General features: G+C 38.8%; 1 non-coding gene across 1 annotated transcript; it reads right to left on the bottom strand.

Moving 5' to 3' along the window:
* Positions 1–15,245: 15,245 nt before the first annotated feature.
* LOC122676237 lies at positions 15,246–15,350 on the bottom strand. The gene has a single exon (XR_006335512.1). It is a non-coding gene; the product is annotated as a U6 spliceosomal RNA (small nuclear RNA).
* Between the last annotated feature and the right edge of the window lie 8,196 nt (positions 15,351–23,546).

Below are 23,546 nucleotides of genomic sequence, written 5' to 3'. Positions count from 1 at the left end.
AAGAGGAGAGTGAGAAAGTTGGCTTAAAAATCAAAATTCAGAAAACTAAAATCACGGCATCTGGTCCCATCACTTCATGGCAAATAGATGGGGAAACACTGGAAACAGTGGCTGACTTTATTTTTTGGGCTCCAGAATCACTGCAGATGGTGACTTCAGCCATGAAATTAAAAGACACTTGCTCCTTGGAAGAAAAGCTGTGACCAACCTAGACAGCACATTAAAGAGCAGAGATATTACCTTGCCAACAGAGGTCCGTCTAGTCAAAGCTATGGTTTTTCCAGTAGTCATGTATGGATGTGAGAGTTGGACTATAAAGAAGCTGAGTGCTGAAGAATTAATGCTTTTGAACTGTGGTGTTGGAGAAGATTCTTAAGAGTCCCTTGGACTGCAAGGAGAGCCAACCAGTTCATCCTGAAGGAGATCAGTCCTGGGTGTTCACTGGAAGGACTGATGCTGAGACTGAAGCTTCAATACTTTCCGCCACCTGATGTGAAGAACTGACTCATTGGAGAAGCCCCTGATGCAGGGAAAGATTGAAGGCAGGAAGAGAAGGGGACGACAGAGGATGAGATGGTTGCATGACATCACTGACTTGATGGACAAGAGTTTGAGTAAGCTCCAGGTGTTGGTGATGGACAGGGAAACCTGGTACGCCACAGTCCATGGGATCGCAGAGTCGGACATGACTATTCGACTGAACTGAACTGAACTGACCATGTCATATACATGGCTTCCTCTCTTAGGACATCTGTCCACAGGTCATTCCTTCCATGGCCAACCTTTTGAAAGGAAATAGCAATCTAAAACAAATGCATATTTTATGCAGGCATAAAATCAACACCTATAATTTAATAATCAAACTAAAACTCTTTGCTTTGAGTTTCATTCAGTAACAGCATGTAATGCAGTCTGCCATGTTTTTATCATTTTTTTTTCTCCCATCAACAGCTGAATATATTTCAAGTTCATCTTTTGTATAAGCAAACAATTCTCAGAAAAAGTAGCTGTCAAGCCTACAGCCTGAGGAAAATAAAAAGAGAATATCAATAAGCTTCCTGCTGTTTTGTCCTTTATAAATGGTCAGATTTATGCCTTTTCTCCCCCTACCTGTTTTCTGAAGCTAAGCAGTTGGCTTCCAGAGGCGGGGGAAAAAACCCATGAACAATTCACTTTAAATATCTTGGCATTTACCTCTGGGGACTAGTTAATTAGCTCTTCGGGTTGTCTCATTTGGCAAATTAGAATAAAGAGGAAAAAATACATTCAGTGGCCTTATGTTTCTGATTTTATTATTGCTTTAGGCTTGCTTGGTGTGGTTGGCTTGAAGTCAAGCAGCCAGAAAGCAGAATGCACAGTTGAGATGATAGAGTGACCGTAAGAAATATAATTACTTCACAATTGGGTTTTTACATTTGCTACTAATTACTGGGCACCAGAATTGCTACAGTTCAAAAGTAACAAAAATAATGCCCATAGTAAGAAGGTTTTTGATGAAATGCATATGTAATTTTCTAATGGTGGGAGATCCGTGGTAATTCCAGCCACAGTGAATTTAGCGGTAATTACAATTACTTTGCATAACAATTGAACCATTACCTTTGAGAACTGATGAAAGCCCATAATCCATTTGATTTTTGTCACACTGGTGCTCTAAGTAAAAACTGTTCAAATGCTGCTAAGAAATATACTGGCACTGGAAGATCAAAATGTTGAGGCTTCAGAGAGTATATAGTTTAGACAACACCTAATCTGAAAGTAAGTGTAATATTTTTACAGTTTGATAAGCCTGAAAATGTGAACACCACTTAAGTTATTGATTTCTTAGTAAATTAAATAAAGGAAAACAGAAGGTACTGCCTGTATTATCTTCATCCAGACCGTTTAAGGCATTTGGTATGTAAATTAGATGGTTCCATAAAGCTGTTTGCTGTCCTGGATCCCTTATTGATAAGGATCTGGAGGGGCTTGCCTGGTAGTTCAGTGGTTAAGAATCTGCCTGCCAATGCAAGGGAAGTGGAAGATCCCACGTGGCATATCATGGGGCAACTAAGCCCGTTTGTCACTACTGAGCCTGTGCTCTAGGAGCCCGGGAACCACAGCTACTGAGCTTACACGGCCTAGAGCCCCGTGACCTGCAACAAGAGAAGCCCCTGCAAGGAGACGCCCACACACTGCATCTAGAGCGTGGCCTCTGCTCGCCACAACTAGAGAAAGCCCGTGCACAGCAGTGAACACCCAGTGAAGCCAAAAAGACAGGAATAACAAAATTCAAAAATAAAAATAAAGTACTGTATATATATATAAAAGAAAAGATATGGAAATATGGATAATCATACATCGAGAGAGTTAGTACCATCTTTAGCAAGTCAAGTACATCTTTCGCAAGCAATCATAATTACTAAGACAATCATATACTACTCTGAGGGGTTACGTTCTGAGTAGGAAGAATAATGAAAGCCACATGATTCCCTTTAATTCTCTATTACATCCCCCATTTGTTGGAAATCTCTCTCACCTTGATCGAGTAGTTTAATTTTCCAAGTCTTCATCTCTCTTCATGCAGAAAGAGCTGTGAAATAGTGGACAGCTCAGAGGACGGCTGTTGCAATTGCACTAGAACATGAGCTAAAGGTTCCAGTTTTGGAACCTGGAGGAAATGGCACCCCACTCCAGTATTCTTGCTGGGAGAATCTCATGACGGGGGAACCTGGTGGGCTACAGTCCATGGGGTCACAAAGGGTTGGGTATGACCGGAGTGACTTAGCACACAGCACAATGCAGAAGCAAGTGGCCTCTTGCCACTCTTGATTTCAATTTTATGGTTCATAATTGAGTTTTGCTATGGGTTAGGTGGAGAGTATTAGCTTTCTAATCAACCTTTTCACCAAAGCCAAGAAGTTTGATTTTTGCTGTTGTTTTGAGCATAGAAGTGGTTATTTCACTATGCAGGAATTGGCAAACTACACTTAAGGGGTCAGAGCTGGTCTAAATCTGTTTTACGTCTAAAGAATTGCAAACAAGCAAAGCAAACAAAGAATATGCCACCAAAACTGTATAGGCTTGCAAACCCTAAAATATTTACTATCTGACTCTTTACAGAGTTTGTTAGTCCTTGCTCTATGGGCTTACACAGCTTTACTAGAAAGCTTACACAGCTTTCTAGTATCCTTGAATAAGAAATACTGAATAAAGCACTTTTATTCTTTATTACTTCAAGTCTCTATTGTAAATTACTTTTATCTCCTCTAACTTTTCAATATTTGCAACCAGGCTTATAGCCACTCATGCCTCAAGAGTGCTATGTTTGTTAAAGAATAAAGGCAGCTCATTGTAACATCAAATATTTTAAGACTTAAGACACTCATCATTGTGTCTCATAGTTTGGAGCCTGAGATTTGTATGTATATCTCTTCTTTAGATGCTCAAAATTAGAATCAGTCATTTACTGGAGCAGCAGTTTGACCAAGGATAAAAAAAACTACATGGTGTTGGAGGGTCTGATTTGTACTCCAGTTTTCTGCTGATACGTGTCCCCTTGCCTAGTGTAGCTAAGTTCTCTCAGCTGTGATTTATACATTAGCCGTACAGTCGAATGGCCCCTTCCAGAGCTGTGTGACTTTTAAATAAGAAATCATAGTTAAAAGCATCTTGCTCAGTTTCTACTGAATAAACTCTCAGCAGTTGTCAGTGGATTCTGAATCTGAGGTCAGAACATTGAATAAACACATTCATAGATTTAAGTCCAAGTTGTACCATAAAATAATAATATAATAATAATAATATACTGTAATATACAGTGAGGAGTTGATTCTTTTTTTCCATTCAGGTTAATCTGTACCATTTTCCTTATGTCCTATTAGCTAATATTTTTAGACATGACAAATTTTATGACTTAGACTTGGTTGTCTGTATTCTGCACTAAGAGAATCTTTACCTCAAAATGTTGCTTACAATGTAAGTAAGCCCAGTTATCAGGCACACTAGTCTCAACTGAGAAACACCTTTATAAATATTTAAGGGAACATATCAATGAATGTTTGTGCAAATGTATTGGGTGATAAAGGGTTATTGAGTATCTCAGGACAATCTATTTCTTCATATACATATTTCTCCACACATATATTTATATATACATATCTCTCTCTCTCTGTGTATATATATATATATATACATATTTATATATATATATTAACATGACTTTCTTGGGAAGCATGCCCCACAGTATGGTAGCTGTGATGGCTAGTGGCTTCCCAATATCTATTATCTCCCTTTCTCGTTAGTAACAGAATACTTACTTTTACCTTAGCACATTGGTACATGCTTCCCTTGCAGCTAGATATGACTATGGGACTAAGTTATTATCAGTGGTATGGTTGCAGAAAATTTGAGTGAGGATTTCCAGGTAATCTGTGAGGGAATGGCTATATCTTTCTTCTCTTTTTCCTACATCTTGCTGCCTGGAATGATGATATATTGGCTGATATATAATGGTGATATAATGGCTGGGGCTCTAGCAGGCATATTGAAGCATGAGGATGAGGCTCATGCCAAAGAGAAGGAGTTCAGGGAATTATAAGGTGCTTGAGTTTCTGATGTTTTGAAAGTTTCCATAATAGCTATACTATCTCTTCTAGACTTATTTAATATGAGATAGAAATATCTTGTTTTAGTTAGTATTTGTTTTATTTTCTGCCATGGAAAATAGAATATAATTGTATCTAATATAGATAGAAGCAGATTTCACTTGTTCATGATAATCGGGTGGAGAGGGAGGTAGGAGGGGGGATCAGGATGGGGAATACGTGTAAATCTATGGCTGATTCATATCAATGTATGACAAAACCCACTGAAAAAATAAATAAATTAAAAAAAAGAAGTAAAAAAAAAAGAGAAATATCTGTTTATTAAAAAATGAATGAGCTTATTGATTCTATACTAAGGATCATGAAAATGTATATTTGCATCTTGAAATTGTCATAAAACACATCATCTGTGTGTGCATGCATGCATCAGTCACTCAGTTGTGTTTGACTCTGCAATCCCTGGGCTATAGCCTGCCAGGGTCCTGTGTCCATGGAGTTCTTCTGGCGAAAATACTGGAGTAGGTTGCCATTTCCCTCCTCCAGGGTATCTTCCTGACCCAGGAATTGAACCTGCATCTTCTGTGTCTCCTGCACTGCAGGTAATTCTTTATCTGCTGAGCCATCAGGAACGCCCTCAAACACATCATACCTACCACTAAATAAATTATTGTATTATGTGTGCAAATATATATATATACACACACACATATACTTCACACATATATGTATATAATGACAAGGCTATGTATATATATAAATATATAAATATAATTACACCATATGTGATTACTAGGATACAAAACCTTCTCTAGACTATTGTGACAAACAACTTGAAGTTCCAATATTGCATCTGGTCTTGGGCAGAACTCATTAGCCAGTCAGACCTTATGTCAATGAAGCAAAAATAAACATCCTCCAGGTACATTTCTTTAGCAGAAACACATTTATTATAGAAAGTAAGGGAACTCTGTTAAATATATGTGGCTTATAGTCTTTCAAAAGAAAAATTATGTTTCCTGTTTTATTTGTTTCTTGTTCATTTTTAGTAGCACTTGTCAGGTGGTACTAATTAGCATCTATCAAAGAATAAAATAGCTATTTAACCATCTCAGAGTATGTCTTCTATAAGTGATGTAATATGGTTGTGCCTCTGCAAGTAAAACACCTTCACTGACTGTATCATAATTTTAAATTTTTGTTAACTGTGAATATTCACAAATTGACTAGGTGGAAAGATGTTTAGACCCATTATGCAAAATATGAAAAAAAAACACACATGTAGAAAAATGCCCAGAAATTTTTCATAAGAAATAGTAAATTAAAATCAAAGTGCAAATTGTTTATAAACATATTAAAATAACTTACTGCCCTACAATTAATACAAAATATAAACATTCAGTTCAGTTCAGCCACTCAGTCGTGTCCGACTCTTTAGGACCCCGTGGGCTGCAGCACGCCAGGTTTCCCTGTCCATCACCAACTCACGGAGCTTACTCAAACTCATGTCCATTGAGGGAGTGATGCCATCCAACCATCTCATCCTCTGTCGTCCCCTTCTCTTCCCGCCTTCAATCTTTCCCAGGATCAGGGTCTTTTCAAACTAGTCAGTTCTTTGCATCAAGTAGCCAAAGTATTGGAGTGTCAGCTTCAGTATCAGTCCTTCCAATGAATATTCTGGGCTGATTTCCATTAGGATGGACTGGTTGGATTTCCTTGCTGTCCAAGGACTCTCAAGAGACCTCTCCAACACCACAGTTTAAAAGCATCAATTCTTCGGTGCTCGGCTTTCTTCATAGTCCAACTCTCACATCCATACATGACTACTGGAAAAACCATAGCTTTGACTAGACAGACTTTTGTTGGCAAAGTAACGTCTCTGCTTTTATTTAAAAAAAAAAAATGCTATCTAGGTTTGTCATAGCTTTTCTTCCAAGGAGCAAGCATCTTTTAATTTCATGGCTGAAGTCACCATCTACAGTGATTTTGGAGTCCCCCAAAATAAAGTCTCTCACTGTTTCCATTGTTTCCCCATCTATTTGCCATGAAGTGATGGGACCGGATGCCATGATCTTAGTTTTCTGAATGTTGTTTTAAGCCACTTTTTCACTCTCCTTTTTCACTTTCATCAGGAGACTCTTTAGTTCTTCTTCACTTTCTGCTATAAGGGTGGTGTCATCTGCATATCTGAGGTTGTTGCTATTTCTCCCAGCAATCTTGATTCCACCCTGTGTTTCATCCCCCCCCCAGCATTTCTCATGATGTACTCTGCATATAAGTTAAATAAGCAGGGTGACAATATACAGCCTTGAGGTACTCCTTTCCCTATTTGAAAGCAGCCTATTGCTCCATGTCTGGTTGTAAATGTTGCTTCTTGACCTGCATACAGATTTCTCAGGAGGCAGATCAGGTGGTCTAGTATTCCCATCTCTTGAAGAATTTTCCACAGTTTGTTGTGATACACACAGTCAAAGGCTTTGGCATAGTCAATTATAAACATTAGTCTCATAAAATAGTAAACGACTCTTTTTTAAATATCAGGAAACTGAAGGATAGAAAACTTAAAATCACAGTTAGCCGATATTAGAAATAGAAGAGAATCCTTAATTCTCTATTTCCAAACTGGTGCTCCATTGAATATTTGTAAGACGTTTTTAAAAATAATGAATTATTGATGGTGTCACACTGTTGTTGATCCTTCTGAGTAAGAGATTTAAAATTCAATTCTAGCTCGTACAAAAGCTTTGGAATTGATTGTAAGCACCTGTCAGGTTCTTTGCTCTGTCCTTTAGCAGAAGAGATTTTCACTAAACCTCTGTCATTTGCATTGCTATCACATGCTTCCCCCGCATTGGCTTCCCCTGCTTCCTCTCAGAGCAGATATATTATCCTCCTATTGCCCAAAGGCAGAAAATGATATAGAATCAAATCGAACTCAGGGAAATAAGAAACCTGAAGTTTTAATAATATAACTGGTTTTGGTATTCCAGACTCTCTGGTTCATTTATGGAAAACCTTGCACTAACTGTTACTATGCTAAAACCTATAAATATTGGAAAAGAGCAAACACTTCTCTGAAATATCAATATTATCAACCAAATAAACTGTTTAAAATGTAACCAATGATATTAAACTACGGAAAATGGAAAGAGAGAGAAGTTGCTGAAAAAAAAAAAAGAAGTCACAGTGGAATTATTCTGGCCAAATGAGTTTGGCCCAAACTCAGAGAACATCACTAAGGAGGTATTTCTGTAAAGAGAAATGATGATCTGGATAACTGGTATTTATTTCTACCAGTAAAACCTTCTAAAATAAAGTCACATGATAGATGGCATCCAGTGGGAGACTGTATCTACAGAGGGGGAGGGACAGAAGCTGAGTTTTCATTCTCTCTTTGCATCATCCACCCATCTTCCTATACGATGTCATAATCACTTTCAGCCCTTTCTTGACTCTTTTTCATTGTCACTATTTCTGTTTCTAGGCTATCTATTTTCTTTTCTCAATGAGAAATAAAACTGTATTAGCTGCTTTGTTTTCAGATGGCCAGTGTTATCAACCATTTGTTTCTATATGCTGAATGCTTAGGGTGAAGAGATTATTGATTCAGTCCAGTTCAATTCAGTCGCTCAGTCATGTCTGACTCTTTGTGACCCTATGAACCACAGCACACCATTAGTGAAAGATAAAATGAGTGAGTGGTATCTGGAAAATCTGCCAGGATCTGCCTCCATGGGTAGTGAAAAAAAGATAAAACCAAACAAAAGCAAAAGCTGGTTAGAGTTAACAAGTAAACCAAAGTCTGGGTGGAAAGAAAACTAAAAGGACTGATCCAAGAGGAAAAGTAATATTACTATTAAGTGTATATCACGCACAGATACTTAATACAGGAAAAACCGTACCGTAGGGCATCATACAATCCATGGTTATTAGAGTATCTGTTTGCATTCACATCAGGCTTAGGCAGAAATGATAAGCTGATCGTGAAAGAGGAATTTTGTGACAGAATTCCAGCGAAGGAATTTGTTAATGCTTTCTGGGAAGATATTGAGGGTTCAGAATGGAAAGTGTTTCTTACGGTAGAAAGGGGAGAACTTGGGAAGAAAAAGTTGAATGACAACTTAACCTTCCTGGTCTACAGAAATTACAATTGCTGGTCTCAGCGTACCAGAGGAAGGTAAATTCAGAGCCGAGAGGATCTAGTGTAAGGCCCTGAATGTTTGGGGAATTACTGACCAAAGACTTTAGAGAGCTGAGAGAATGAGGGTCACAGTACCGAGTGCAGGTCACGAAGGGCAGAGCCGTGGCCCCAGCAGCAAACATTGCAGAGCTGAAGGGAGTTTCTGGTTTTCTGTCTCTTTCACATAATTAACACTCGTTGCATTTTCAGTCTACCTTCTTCCAGTCATGTTCTAATGGGTAGAATTGGCAACTATCCATTTTGGCACCTCTTTGGAGATTGCTTGGGATCTTCAAATTCAGTGAAGCACTGGACTTTCCATCACATAACTCAAACTCTTGAGGAATATCAACGCATGGTTACTGTCATCAAGTATGAGCATGTTTTACTTTACAGTCTCAGGAGTATAATAAATATAATATTCTTTCTTTTCTAAAGCTCCACTTAATTTTATTTCATTTATCTCTTTTGTCTGACTGGCAAGGGGAGAAAGGAATAAAACTCAGGCTATAATCTTAATCTTGCAAGGTGTCCTTCACTCTCATTTACCCACAAATCTGTGATATATGCAATGCCTAGGTGGATGAGATCCAACAAGTCCATTCGGCCATTGGTTATCCATGTCCTTGGTTTCTCTGCCCCAGTCGACTTGTGACTCATCCCATCCTTGGTTACCTTGCTTCATCACTGGTTTATTCGCTCACAAAGACCTTCACATCCTCATTCCCCTGCCATTTCTGTGCCATTCCCGGGGGCACAGGCATCTTTGCCGTGGCTGCTTATGGTCCTACCTGCCTTGGCCATGCTCAACCACTTCTCTTTCAAGTCAGGTTATTTTCTGTTGGCATGGCACCAAAGGGCACCAGATATGTTTGGCCTGAAGAGCAATCAAACTCATATCTCACCCCTCCTTTTTCCCACCTCAACTCTGCCATATTTTTTTCGGATAACTGTGAATCTTCTTAATAGTTGTTCTAGAGTAGTAAACAGCATAATTCCCTGAATGGGTTTTGGCTGTGCTCCAGATGCGAAGAAGACATATGATGGCAAACTGCTTGAAATGAGAGGGAGGAGAGGGGAACATAGGAAGAAAAACAATAAATTAACATCATGAAATATTACTTAAGTTCATATTTTTTTTTTGTATATCAGACAGTCCAATAAGAGGCATGATTTGTGTTTGCCTAAATCATCATCATTACTCAAGCATCACTGGGCTGAAAAACCAATGACTTACTTCCATTTTAAATGCCAACATTAAAGGTACTTAAGTAGGTGGTTGTTACTGATTGCTATAAACATTGCTTTAAAACTGCTTTAGACTGAAACATGTCATGAGATGCAAAAAAGAAAGAAGAAACTTGCTATAGGATTCCTCCAGGATTTATTGTTTCATGCCATGTGGAGCTCTCTGGTAATGACGAATATAAACCATTGATCCACATTACATATTTTAAAATAATCTGCAGCTCCTAAAGAAAGTAGATTTGAAGAGAGGGGAAAACAGATAATAACTAGTATATATCATATACAAATATATATATTTAATAAAAATAAATAATAATATATTTAAAATAAACATGTTTATATTATGCATTTATTATTTATTATCTGTCTCTCCCTGCCAGAATATAAGTTCCAAGAGGAAGTTTCATTGTTTTATTCACTGATGTATCTTAAGCATCTACAAGAGTGCCAGATATCTATATGTAATCAATAAATAATTTTTAAATGAATGGTATGTCACTAATCAAGGATCATGATTAATATACATCTTGAAACCTGAGATATAAGAAGAAAAGATGGTTAGCTTTGGGTAAATCAGGGTACCGGAGTACCCTGTGACATCAGAAAATAGTCATTTTTATAATTATGGGGAAAATGTTTTTGGTTGAATCAATTAGTTTCCATATTTTCTAGTCAGATACAGTATAAGTAGAGTTAACAAATTAGCTTAGGATTTGAGATGAATAAATCTGTACCTCCGTCTCACAACTACAGACATGTGAGGAGATGAGTGTCCTGCATATCTAGATCTTGTCTTCAGCCGACAACTCTATGTAAAGAACAGTCATTGGAGAAAGTGCCTGCCAATGATTCCAGCAATTACCGTGACTAAATCCAAAAGATCTTGTCTTCTCTGAAAGGATAACACTGCAGGAAAATACTTCACAACAATTCTCCATATCCTGAGGTCAGCTAACAATATCCTATCAGTTCACCGGCCACCTCTCATTTCTCTTCCTTTTTGCAGCTAGTCAACATTCATCTCTAGTAATCTTCCAAGTTCTGAGGAAATAAAGACCACCAAGAATTAGTTTAGAGGATGTGTGTGCATGTGTGCTCAGTTATGTCTGACTCTTTGTGACCTTGTGGACTGTAGCTGACCAGGCTCCTCTGTCCATGGGATTTCCCAGGCAAGAATACTGAAATGGGTTGCTGTTTCCTCCTCCAGGGGATCTTTGCAACCCAGAGATCAAACCCACGTTTCCTATGTCCCCTGCATGAAAGATGTCTCTAACATCAATTCCCATCCCAAGGGTGGATGATGTCCAAACCCCTTATAATATGAGTTTAGTGGTTACTATTCTAAACTCTCAGATACCATGAAAATCAGATTATGCTGCTTGAAGCATGGCTTCACTTAATAATTAATATTACAGTGAAATATTTTGCTTAACTCCTTAATAAACTGAACTGCATGAGACCTTAATGGCTTCCCTGGTGACTCGGAAGGTAAAGAGTCTGCCTACATTTCAGGAGATCCGGGTTTGATCCCTGGATCGGGAAGATCCCTTGGTGAAGGGAATGGCTACCCATTCCAATATTCTTGCCTGGAGAATTCCATGGACAGTGGAGATTGGTGGGCTACAGTACATGGGGTTGCAAAGAGTTGGACACAACTGAGATTAACACTTTCACTTTCATGAGGCCTTAATGAAGTGAAATGTGTCCGGTGACTTCCAACTCTGGTCTTTAGAGCTTTTAAGTACTAAAATAATTTGCATATTGACTTATCAGCCCATGAAAGTGAAAGTCACTCAGTCATGTCCAACTCTTTGTGACCATATGGACTATACAGTCCATGGAATTCTCCAGGCCAGAATACAGGAGTGGGTAGCCTTTCCCTTCTCCATGGGATCTTCCCAACCCAGGGATCAAACCCAGGTCTCCCACATTGCAGGTGGATTCTTTACCAGCTGAGCCACAAGTGAGACCCAAGAGTAGCCTATGCCTTCTCTAGCAGGTTTTCCCGACCCAGGAATTGAACTGGGGTCTCCTGCATTGCAGGCGGATTCTTTACCTACTGAGCTATCAGGGAAGCTCTCATCAGCCCATATCTGGACAATTTATTGAGTAGCAGGATATAATTTTAGATTACTCTGGAAAGTTGTCACCTTAATCCTTGAGGAAATGGCAGTGGGGTTGCTATCTGTGGCGGTAATCTCCCACTGGGAGGTGTGGACGGTGTCTCTCTCTTTGGTCACGTGCTCTGTGACTGTTTGATTAATAGAAAACAGCTAAAGTGACACTGTGCCAGCTTCTCACTCCAAAGACTCAGGAAGCTGGTAGCTTCTGTCACCTGTCTTTTGGGCTAGGAGTGACTCTTCATGCCCAGCCGCCATCCTCTGAGGAAGCCTGCAAGTCCCAGGGGAGAGGCCAGGTGCACATGTTCTAGTTTACAATCCCAGATGAGGTCCCGGCCAACAGCCAGCATCAACCCCAGACTTATGAGTGAAAGAGACTTCAGATGATTCCAGCCCCTAACCACTGAGTCACTCTAACCTTTCAGCCACCGAGCTGGCAGTGCGTGAGCTCTGTCCAAACTGCAGATTCATGAGCAACATGAATAATTGTTGTTTTTGTCCAGTGACTTTGGGGTAGTTTGTTCCACAGCAATAGATAATCAGAGCACTACTCCAGATTCTTGATGGCTACAAAAATCTCTCTCGGCATAGCTCCCGTTTGAGGATATTGGAATTTTGAGTGAGAAAAATTTTGCTCTATGTCTTTCAGGATACAGACTGAAAGAGGCTGTAAATTTCTTTTTAGATTAACAAATTTCAGGTTTGGTTAATTGAAGCCTTTTGTGAATTAACATATTTAAGATGGGCTTCCCAGATGGTGCTAATGGTAAAGAATCTGCCTGCCAATGCAGGAGACTCAAGAGATGAGGGCTTGATCCCTGGGTCATGAAGATCCCCTGGAGGAGAATGTGACTACCCACTCCAGTATTCTCGCCAGGAAACTTCCATGGACAGAGAAGCCTGGGAGGCTACAGTCCAAGGGGTTGCAAAGAGTCAGACATCACTGAGTGACTGAACACACACATACACACTTAAGGTAAATTGAGTGCGAAAATATCTAAAATGCTTTTCTTGTCCATTGAGCTAACCTGAAGAGAATCTAAGGATTTTTAAGAATACAGATTTCCAGCCATCCTATATAACCATCTTTCTCCTCCTTTCCCAGAGAGAAACCCTTCATTCACTCATCAGCTCCCTGCATACCCACCTTGGCCTTAGTGCTGATACTGTTTTAGACAGGCTGCCGCTCTGCCAACCTCCTGGTTTTCTTCAGATTCCATCACCGTTATTTCCTATCTTCCTTCACATCCCACCTCTAAAAAGTATGCTTGTCCTGCACGCACATAGCTCTGTCTGCTTTGCTAGTTCCTAGTCAGTACTCGTTTCTGGCTCAATGCCAAAGTTGATTAGGTGAAATCATTTAATTTAGCAAAGATTGTTAATTATTAGGAAGACAAAGGTTTTACTAGAATCTTGACATTAGAATATCAAATATTTATCCTGTTTAATTATCTGCTATCCACCTTTTCTGTGTTTACTTTTTTCTGTTTGTAGTTTTCTTGGACTTACTGAAATCAAAAATATTAAATCAGGGCCTAATTAATGAAAGCAGATCAAACCATCAAGGTATATTTGTTATGACAAGTTCTAACCTCCTTTGTACATAACATTCTAAAAAAGTGAAAGGAAACCAGTAAACATTTCAGTTTTCAGCTAACTACTTATTGTCCTTGGAAGAAAAAATTGAACATGTGAGCCTATATTGAATTATTTTCATTCTTGACATTTATCTTTTTAACTTTAATTTTATTTAAAATTTATTTTATTGATTTACAATGCTGTTAGCTTCCACTATACAGCAAAATGATTCAGTTATTCATATATATGTATTCTTTTTCATATGATTTTCAGTTATGGTTTATTACACAATACTGAATATAGATCCATGTGCTATACAGTAGAACCTTATTGTTTATCCATTCTGTGTATAATAGTTTGCATCTGCTGATCCCAAACTCCCAGTTCATCTCTCTCCCACCCTCTAATCCCCTTGGCAACCACAGATCTGCTTCCTATATCAGTGAATCTGTTTCTGTTTCATAGATAAGTTCATTTGTGTCATATTTTAGATTCCACATATAAGTGATATCACAATGGTATTTGCCTTTCTATGACTTATGTCACTTAGTATCATAATCTCTAGATTCATCCATGTTGCTGCAAATGTTGCTGTTTCATTCTTTTTTATATCTGAGTAGTATTCCTCTGTGTATGTGTGTGTTACAATATATTAACTTTTATATATCTATCTATATATACATACACACACACACACACACACACACACACCCCACATCTTTATCCATTTATCTATTGATGGACATTTAGAGTGTTTCCATGTCTTGGCTATTGTGAATAGTGCTACTATGAACACAGGTGTGCATATATCATTTCAGATTATAGTTTTGTCCAGATCTATGCCCAGGAGTGGAATTGCAGAATCATATAGTAACTCTACTTTTAGGTTTTTGAGGAACATCCCTGCTATTTTCCATAGTGGCTGTGCCAATTTACATTCCTACTAACAGTGTGGGAGGGTTCCAACATTTGTTATTTGTAGACTAATTAATGATGGTCATTCTGAAATAATAACTCACTGTAGTTTTTGTGTTTCTCCAGTAATTAGTGATGATGAATATCTTTCACCTATTGGCCATCTGTATGTGTTCTTTGGAGAAATGTCTATTTAGGTCTTCTGCCCAGTTTTTGATTGGGGTGTTTTGTTGTTGTTGTTGTTATTGAGTTATATGAATTGTTTGTATATTTTGGAAATTAAGCCCCTGTTAGTCATATCATTTGCAAATATTTTCTCCCAGTCTGTAGGTTCTCTTTTCGTTTTATTTATGTTTTTCTTTGCTGTGCAAAAGGTTATAAGTTTAATTAGGTCCCATTTTCTTATTTTGCTTTTATTTCTGTTACCTTGGGAGACTGACCTAAGAAAACATTGGTATGATTTATGTCCAAAAATGTTTTGCCTATGTTCTCCTTTAAAAGTTTTATGGTGTCATATCTTATATTTAAGTTTTTAAGCCATTTCTGAGTTTGTTTTTGTCCATGGTGTGAGGCCCTGCTCTAACTACATTGATTTACATGTGTCCAACTTTCCCAACCCCGAAAAACATGGAGCGCTTCACAAGGTTACATGTCATCCTTGTGCAGGAGCCTGTCTTCTCGGTGTAGTTCTGGTTTTAGTGCAAGTGCCACTGAAGTGAGCGTGGCATTTATTATTTTTAGATGTGTGTAACATTACTTAATTTAAAAACATATCAGTTTGTGTCAATTATGTAAATAATTTACATGCTATCTTCTTTTCTAAAATTTTGTTTTCTCTTTTTAAATAACTCCAAAAACATATTTTAGAAAATTCAAACAATAGAAAAGCATGATTTTAACAGAGAAAAGTCTTCTAATCCACTAACTCCCACCTCCCCCATGAAATATTTTCCAATTTGTTATTTTTATTCCTACCTCGTACCCAGGAAGACACCTGCCAAATTTGTTGTTCACTGTGGGAAAATTCGTGAATCATTTTTTGCATCACCCCTTTAATATTCACCAGTAAAACAGACATTACAGATAGTTAGAATAAATCTGAAAATGTTTATTTCAGAATTACATACTTTATAATCCATAAGATTAAGTGTCATCTCTGAAGGTGGAATTGAACCTTATCTCTTTTCTAATGTACAAGTCAACAGAATGATTTTTTTCAGATTTGTTTTGCAGTAAGCTTGAGAATGTTTTAAAATATAAATTATGTCTTCATATTCATCTTAAATTGTCTAAAGAATTTATTTCAAAGAAATGAGCACAGTCATTTTACATGATAAAATATGGCCTCAAAAATTTAAGCAAATCTTCACAATATGTAAATAAAAAGAAATGGCAAGAACCCAAGCTTCATTACTCTCCCAAGACTGCATTGCTGAGCTGACAGCAATTAAGTAAAAGTTATCACTGGAGAACTCAGGTAACTGCAGTGTAAATAACATTGCCCCCATTCTGTCTGTCGTAATTAAGTGCTGCTTGCTATTCACAGGGTAAAACCTGCGCCCTATTGAACTGTTTTCCCAAAGAGATAAGAGGATCACCCAAATTCATGTTTTGTCACAAATGACTTCTGTTGTAACTTAACTCATAAACTTATACTTCAGGGTTTCCTATAGGTAATATAAAAAATTAAATACTAGAATGGCATTTTTATCACAACTAAAACTTGATGTGATTACTATAATCTTATCAGCTCTTAGGGCATCTCTTAAAGGAACAGAGGCCTTATTCTTAGTTAAGAGTGTGTGCTGTCTTGCAGGGGAACACATGGACCATGGTGTATTGTACTTGTTCGGTTAGGTAACTTTTATCAAGTACCTGTTATATGAAAGGCCCTGTTACAGGCCCTGAGGATACAGCATGGGGCTAACTGGATCTAGCCTCAGCTCTCATGGAGCTTATATCCCAATGAAGGGAAGAGAGTGGACACCCAAATCAACAAACATGATAAGCATAGATAGTGTGGTAATTGTGGGGCTTCCCTGGTGCCTCAGATGCTAAAGTGTCTGCCTATAATGAGGGAGACATGGGTTCAATCCCTGGGTCGGGAAGATCTCCTGGAAAAGGAAATGGCAACCCACTCCAGTATTCTTGCCTGGAAAATCCCATGGATGGAGGAGCCTGGTAGACTGCAGTCCATGGGGTCACAAAGAGTCGGTTATGGATATGAATAAATATGGATAGTCAGAAAATAGGGCGATGACAAAGGGAGGGGAGGACTTGGATGTGGGTAGATTGGGGAAGACCTCTCTGAAAGAACAATGTTCTAAAGGAGAGTGAACCCCAGCCCCAAAAGAGGAGCGGGGTACATGCAGGCAGAGATAATCCAGAACTTATATTGGACACACAAATGTTCCATCATCACCACAGAGTCCACATCTTTACATTTGAATGCATTGTTTTCTCTCTGTTTTCCAGAAGCTAATTTTCTTTGCCAACTACCTCATTTTCTGTCAGCAAACTTTTAATTCACTTGTAGAAGAACAGAAAGCATTGGTCGACATACTAATGGCAGCCAAGCTGCCCTGGTTTGCTGGTTATCTCAGGGTAAATCTGGCTACTGACAATTAATTTTCCCTGGTAAAAAAGCATAAAGGAACTACAGAGAAAATTGTTGACAGGATACACTTTCTGGCTACTGTTATAGAAGGAACTGATCAGATTGGGACTCAAGGGAAAGATAATCTAAATCAGAGACAGAATTAGGATACCAAAGAAGATTAACTGTATTATTAACAAATAAGGCATGTTAGGATAATCTTAGACCCATATGTATTGGGTCTAAGTTTTCATATGTATTTCTAATTATATTTACATGTATTATGTGAAATTCAGTTCATTTCAATTCGGTTGAACAGTCGTGTGTGACTCCTTGTGACGCCATGGACTGCAGCACACCAGGCTTCCCTGTTCATCACCAACTCCTGGAGCTTGCTCCATCTCACATCCATCGAGTCAGTGATGCCATCTAACCATCTCATCCTCTGTCATCCCCTTCTCCTCCAGCCTTCAAACTTTCCCAGCATCAGGGGCTTTTCCAATGAGTCAGTTCTTCGCATCAGGTGACAAAAGTATTGGAGCTTCAGGTTCAGTATCAGTCCTTCCAATGAATATTCAGGACTGATTTCCATTAGGATGGACTGGTTGGATCTCCTTGCAGTCCAAGGGACTCTCAAGAGTCTTCTCCAACACCACAGTTCAAAAGCATCAATTCTTCAGTGCTCAGCTTTCTTCACAGTCCAACTCTCACAACCATACGTGACCACTGGAAAAACCATAGCTTTGACTAGACAGACTTTTGTTGGAAAGTAACGTCTCTGCTTTTTAATGCTGTCTGGGTTTGTCATAGCTTTACTTCCAAGGAGCAAGTGTCTTTAATTTCATGGCTGAAGTCACCATCTGCAGTGATTTTGAAGCCCCCCCAAAATAAACTCTCTCACTGTTTCCATTGTTTCCCCATCAATTTGCCATGAAGTGATGTGACCAGATGCCATGATCTTAGTTTTCTGAATGTTGACTTTTAAGCCAGCTTTTTCCTTCTCCTCTTTCACTTTCGGAAAGAGACTCTTCAGTTCTTCACTTTCTGACATAAGGGTTGTGTTATCTGCATATCTGAAGTTATTGATATTTTTCCCAGCAATCTTGGTTCCAGCTTATGGTTCACCCAGCCTGGCATTTTGCCTGATGTATTCTTCATAGAAGTTAAATAAACAGGGTGACAATATACAGCCTTGACATACTCCTTTCCCACATTGAAACCAGTCTGTTGTTCCATGTCCAGTCCTAACTGGTGTTTCTTGACCTGCATGTGGATTTTCCAAGAGGCAGGTAAGGTGGTCTGGTAATCCCATCTCTTGAAGAATTTTCCACAGTTTGTTGGATCCACACAGTCAAAAGCTTTGGTGTAGTCAGTAATGCAGAAGTAGACAATTTTCTGGAAATCTCTTGCTTTTTTGATGACCCAATGGATGCTTGCAATTTGATCTCTGGTTCTTCTGCCTTTTCTAAATCCAGCTTTAACATCTGGAATTTCTCAGTTCATGTACTGCTGAAGCCTGGCTTAGAGAATTTTGAGCATTACTTTGCTAGTGAGTGAGATAAGTGCAATTGTGTGGTAGTTTGAACATTCTTTGGCATTGCCTTTCTTTGGGATCAGAATGAAAACTGACCTTTTCTGGTCCTGTGACCACTGTTGAGTTTTCCAAATTTGCTGGCGTACTGAGTGCAGCACTTTCACAGCATCATCTTTTAGGACTTGAAATAGCTCAACAGAATTCCATCACCTCCACTAGCTTTGCTTGTAGTGATGCTTCCTAAGACCCACTTGACTTCGCATTCCAGGATGTGTGGCTCTAGGTGAGTGATCACACCATCGTGGTTATCTGGGTCATGAAGCTCTTTTTTGTACAGTTCTTCTGTGTATTCTCGCCACCTCTTCTTAATAACTTTTGCTTCTGTTAGGTCCCTTTTTTGTGCCCGTTTTTGCATGAAATGTTCCCTTGGTATCTCTAATTTTCTTGAAGAGATCTCTAGTCTTTCTCATTCTATTGTTTTCCTCTATTTCTTTGTATCAATCCCTGAGGAAGGGTTTCTTTTCTCTTCTTGCTATTCTTTGGAAGTCTGTATTCAAATGGGTATATCTTTCGTTTTCTCCTTTGCCTCTGGTTTCTCTTATTTTCTCAGCTCTTTCTAAGGCCTCCTCAGACAACCATTTTGTCTTCTTTCATTTGCTTTTCTTAGGAATGATCTTGATCACCACCTCCTGTGCAATGTCATGAACCTCCATCCATCATTCTTCAGGCACTCTGTCTATCATATCTAATCCCTTGAATATGCTTGTTACTTCCACTGTATAATTGTAAGGGATTTGATTTAGGTCATACCTGAATGGTCTAGTGGTTTTCCCTACTTTCTTCAATTTAAGTCTGAATTTGGCAATAAGGATTTCATGATCTGAGCCACAGTTAGCTCCCGGTCTTGTTTTGCTGACTGTGTAGAGCTTCTCCATCTTTGGCTGCAAAGAATGTTATCAATCTGATTTCAGTGTTGACCCTCTGGTGATGTCCATGTGTAGAGTCTTCTCTTGTGTTGTTGGAAGAGGGTATTTGCTATTACCAGTGTGTTCTCTTGTGCAAAACTCTGTTAGCCTTTGACCTGCTTTGTTTTATACTCCAAGGCCAAATTTGCCTGTTACTCTAGGTAGCTCTTGACTTCCTACCTTTGCATTCCAGTCCCCTATAATGATGAGGACATCTCTTTGGGGTGTTAGTTCTAGGAGATCATGTAGGTCTTATAGAACCATTCAAGTTCAGCTTCTTCAGCATTACTGGTTGGGGCATAGATTTGGATTACTGTGATATTGAATGGTTTGCCTTGGAAATGAACAGAGACCATTCTGTCATTTTTGAGATTGCACCCAAGTATGGCATTTTGGACTCTGTTGTTGACTGTGATGGCTACTCCACTTCTTCTAAGGTCTTGTCCAAGTAGTAGATATAATGGTCATCTGAGTTAAATCCACCCATTGCAGTGTATTTTAGCTCACTGATTCCTAAAATGTCAATGTTCACTCTTGCCATGTCATGCCTGACCACTTCCAATTAATTTGATTCATGGACCTGACATTCCAGGTTCCTATGCAATATTGTTCTTTACAGCATCGGACTTTACTTCCATCACCAGCCACATCCACAGCTGGGTGTTGTCTTTGCTTTAGCTGCATCTCTTCATTCCTTCTGGAGTTTTATCTCCACTGATCTCCAGTAGCATATTGGGCACCTACCAACCTAGGGAGTTCATCTTTCAGTTTCTTATTTTTTGCCTTTTCATACTGTTCATGGTATTCTCAAGGCAAGAATACTGATGTGGTTTGCCATGCCCTTCTTCAATAGACCACGTTTTGTCAGAAGAACTCTCCGCCATGGCCTGTCCGTCTTGGTTGGCCTTACACGACATAGCTCATAGTTTCATTGAATTAGATGAGGCTATGGTCCATGTGATCAGTTTTATTATTTTTCTGTGATTTGGTTTTCATTCTGTCTGCCTTCTGATGGATAAGGATAAGGGGGTTATGGAAGCTCCCTGATGGGAGAAATTAGTAATTGTTAAATTAATATACAAAAGAAATTGTCCATTAAGGAATCTGTGTGCAATTTACAACAAACTGGAAAATTCTTAAAGAGATGGGAATTCCAGACCACCTTACCTGCCTCCTGAGAAATCTGTATGCAGGTCAAGAAGCAACAGTTAAAACTGTACATGGAACAATAGACTGGTTCCAAGGCAGGAAAGGAGTACGTCAAGGCTGTGTATTATCACCCTGCTTATTTCACTTATATGCAGAATACATCAAGTGAAATGCTGGACTGGATGAAGCACCAGCTGGAATCAAAATTTCTGGGAGAAATATCAATAACCTCATATACACAGATGACACCACCCTTACGGCAGATAGCAAAGAAGAACTAAAGAGCCTCTTGTTGAAAGTGAAAGAGGAGAGGGAAGAAACTGGCTTAAAACTCAACATTCAGAAAAGTAAGATCACGGCATCCAGTCCCATCACTTCATGGCAAATAGATGGGGAAACAATGGAAGCAGTGAGAGGTTTTATTTTGGGGGGGCTTCACAATCACTGCAGATGGTGACTTCAGCCATGAAATTAAAAGACGCTTGCTCCTTGGAAGAAAAGCTATGACAAACTCAGACAGCATTAAAAAGCAGAGACATTACTTTGCCAACAAAAGTCTAGTTAAAGCTATGTTTTTTCCAGTGGTCATGTATGGATGTGAGAATTGGACCGTAAAGAAAGCGGAGCACCGTAGAATTGACGCTTTTGAACTGTGGTGTTGGAGAAGACTCTTGAGAGTCCCTTGGACTGCAAGGAGATCCAATCAGTCCATCCTAAAGGAGTTCAGTCCTGGGTGTCCATTGGAGGGACTGATGCTGAAGCTGAAACTCCAATACTTTTGTCACCTGATACGAAGAACTGACTCATTGGAAAAGCCCCTGATGCTGGGAAAGTTTGAAGGCTGGAGGAGAATGGGATGACAGAGGATGAGTTGGTTGGATGGCATCACCGACTCGATGGACATGAGATTGGGCAAGCTCCAGGAGTAGGTGATGAACAAGGAACCCTGGTGTGCTGCAGTCCATGGCGTTGCAGAGAGTCGGAGATGACTGACTGAACTGAACTGAACTGATGCAGTTCATACGTGGTCTTAATTTAGGATTTTTTTTTTTTGCCTTTTAAAAAAATTGTTCCTTTATTTCATATAAAGTGTAAGTCATATCTTAAAGCTTGATGATAAAATATTTAATTTAAAAAATTTCAGATGGACTTGGTACTATTTTGAGTCCAGCATTCAATAGATCCCAACATCTGTGTTGTTAAATTTGCCTAAGTTGTGAAATTCTGAAGTAATCTGTGTGATTTCTAAGGAATATAAAAAACTCATTCTTCATAAATCATACACCTAATGATTTTAATACCTCTTGTTAATTCTTGCCTGACCAGGATTTTCATGTTTGTTAAGATGTTGTTTTTAACAAATTATGCCTTCTACATATATTGTTTGCCCTTCTTTTCTTCTTCTTTTTTTACAAATAATATTTTTCATCACCTCTCCCTACAATTACAAAACAGGATCATTTCTTCTAGGAAACCTTCCTGGACCATGCTGCTGCTGCTGCTGCTAAGTCGCTTCAGTCGTGTCTGACTCTGTGCGACCCCATAGACGGCAGCCCGCCAGGCTCCCCCGTCCCTGGGATTCTCCAGGCAAGAACACTGGAGTGGGTTGCCATTGCCTTCTCCAATGCATGAGGTTGGGCTAAGTGTCTCATATCTGAGTTCTCTCAGCCCTTTGCACAAAGCCCTTTCCTAATCCCTTATCAGAACATATCAAGATAAGGTTGTAAGCAATTCAAAGACACGGCCAGAGTATTATCATCCTGATGCCTGGGAGGAGCCTTGTGCATGATAACTTGAAACAAACTACTTTCAGTCAGCTAGCAATGCAATGTCTATTTTTATGTCTGAAGAGAATGTGTGTTCACTCAGACTTCCTAGTGAGAAACAGGAGAATTCTTCTAAAACCAATGAGTAGAGAAGGCTGATCTTAAGTATGGCTCAAATTTCAGAAGCCAGGAAGAAAAGATGAGTTTTACATTATACTACACACACACACACACACACACTAATTTTTACATTACAATAGAACATCATAAGCAAAAGGAAAAGAAATGTTAAGACCCCGGGGAAAATATTTGCATCTCACACTCCAGACAAAAAATGAATTCGTCTAGTTTATGAAAGTCTTAGAAATTGAAAAGAGGAAGGTCAATGAATACAATAGAGAATAGGCAAAAGGCATGCACAGTTCACAGAACATAAAATTCTAATGGCCCCCAATCTTATGAAAAGATCTTCAAAAAAGAGCACTTACCAATAAAATAACAAATATGAAATTCACACTGCAGTGTCATTTCTTACCTATCAGATTGGCAAAAACCCAGAAATCTGAGCACATACGCTGTTGTCAAGTTGCTAGAGAAAGCTGCTTTCTTATGTATTTCCTGGTAGATATGAAAAATGGTACATGGTCTATAGCAGGAAAAGTGGCTATATTTACTAGATCTGAAGATGTATCTACCTTTGGCCCAATCATCTCACTTCTGGGAGTTTATTCAATAAATATACCTATACACGTGTGGAACCAGTTACATAAATTACAGCATATCCACCCAGTGGCCTATTATGTAGCCACAAGAAAGAATGATGAAGACCCCTAGTGACTGATACAGGATGATCTTCAGGATAAACTGCTAATGAAAGAGTACGGTATGAGTGTAAAGAGAATAAGAGGAAGG

This window comes from Cervus elaphus, chromosome 19, assembly GCF_910594005.1.
Source record: "Cervus elaphus chromosome 19, mCerEla1.1, whole genome shotgun sequence".
NCBI lineage: Eukaryota > Metazoa > Chordata > Mammalia > Artiodactyla > Cervidae > Cervus > Cervus elaphus.
The sequence above is the reverse complement of the archived record's forward strand: the minus strand, read 5'-3'. Positions and strand labels throughout refer to the sequence as shown.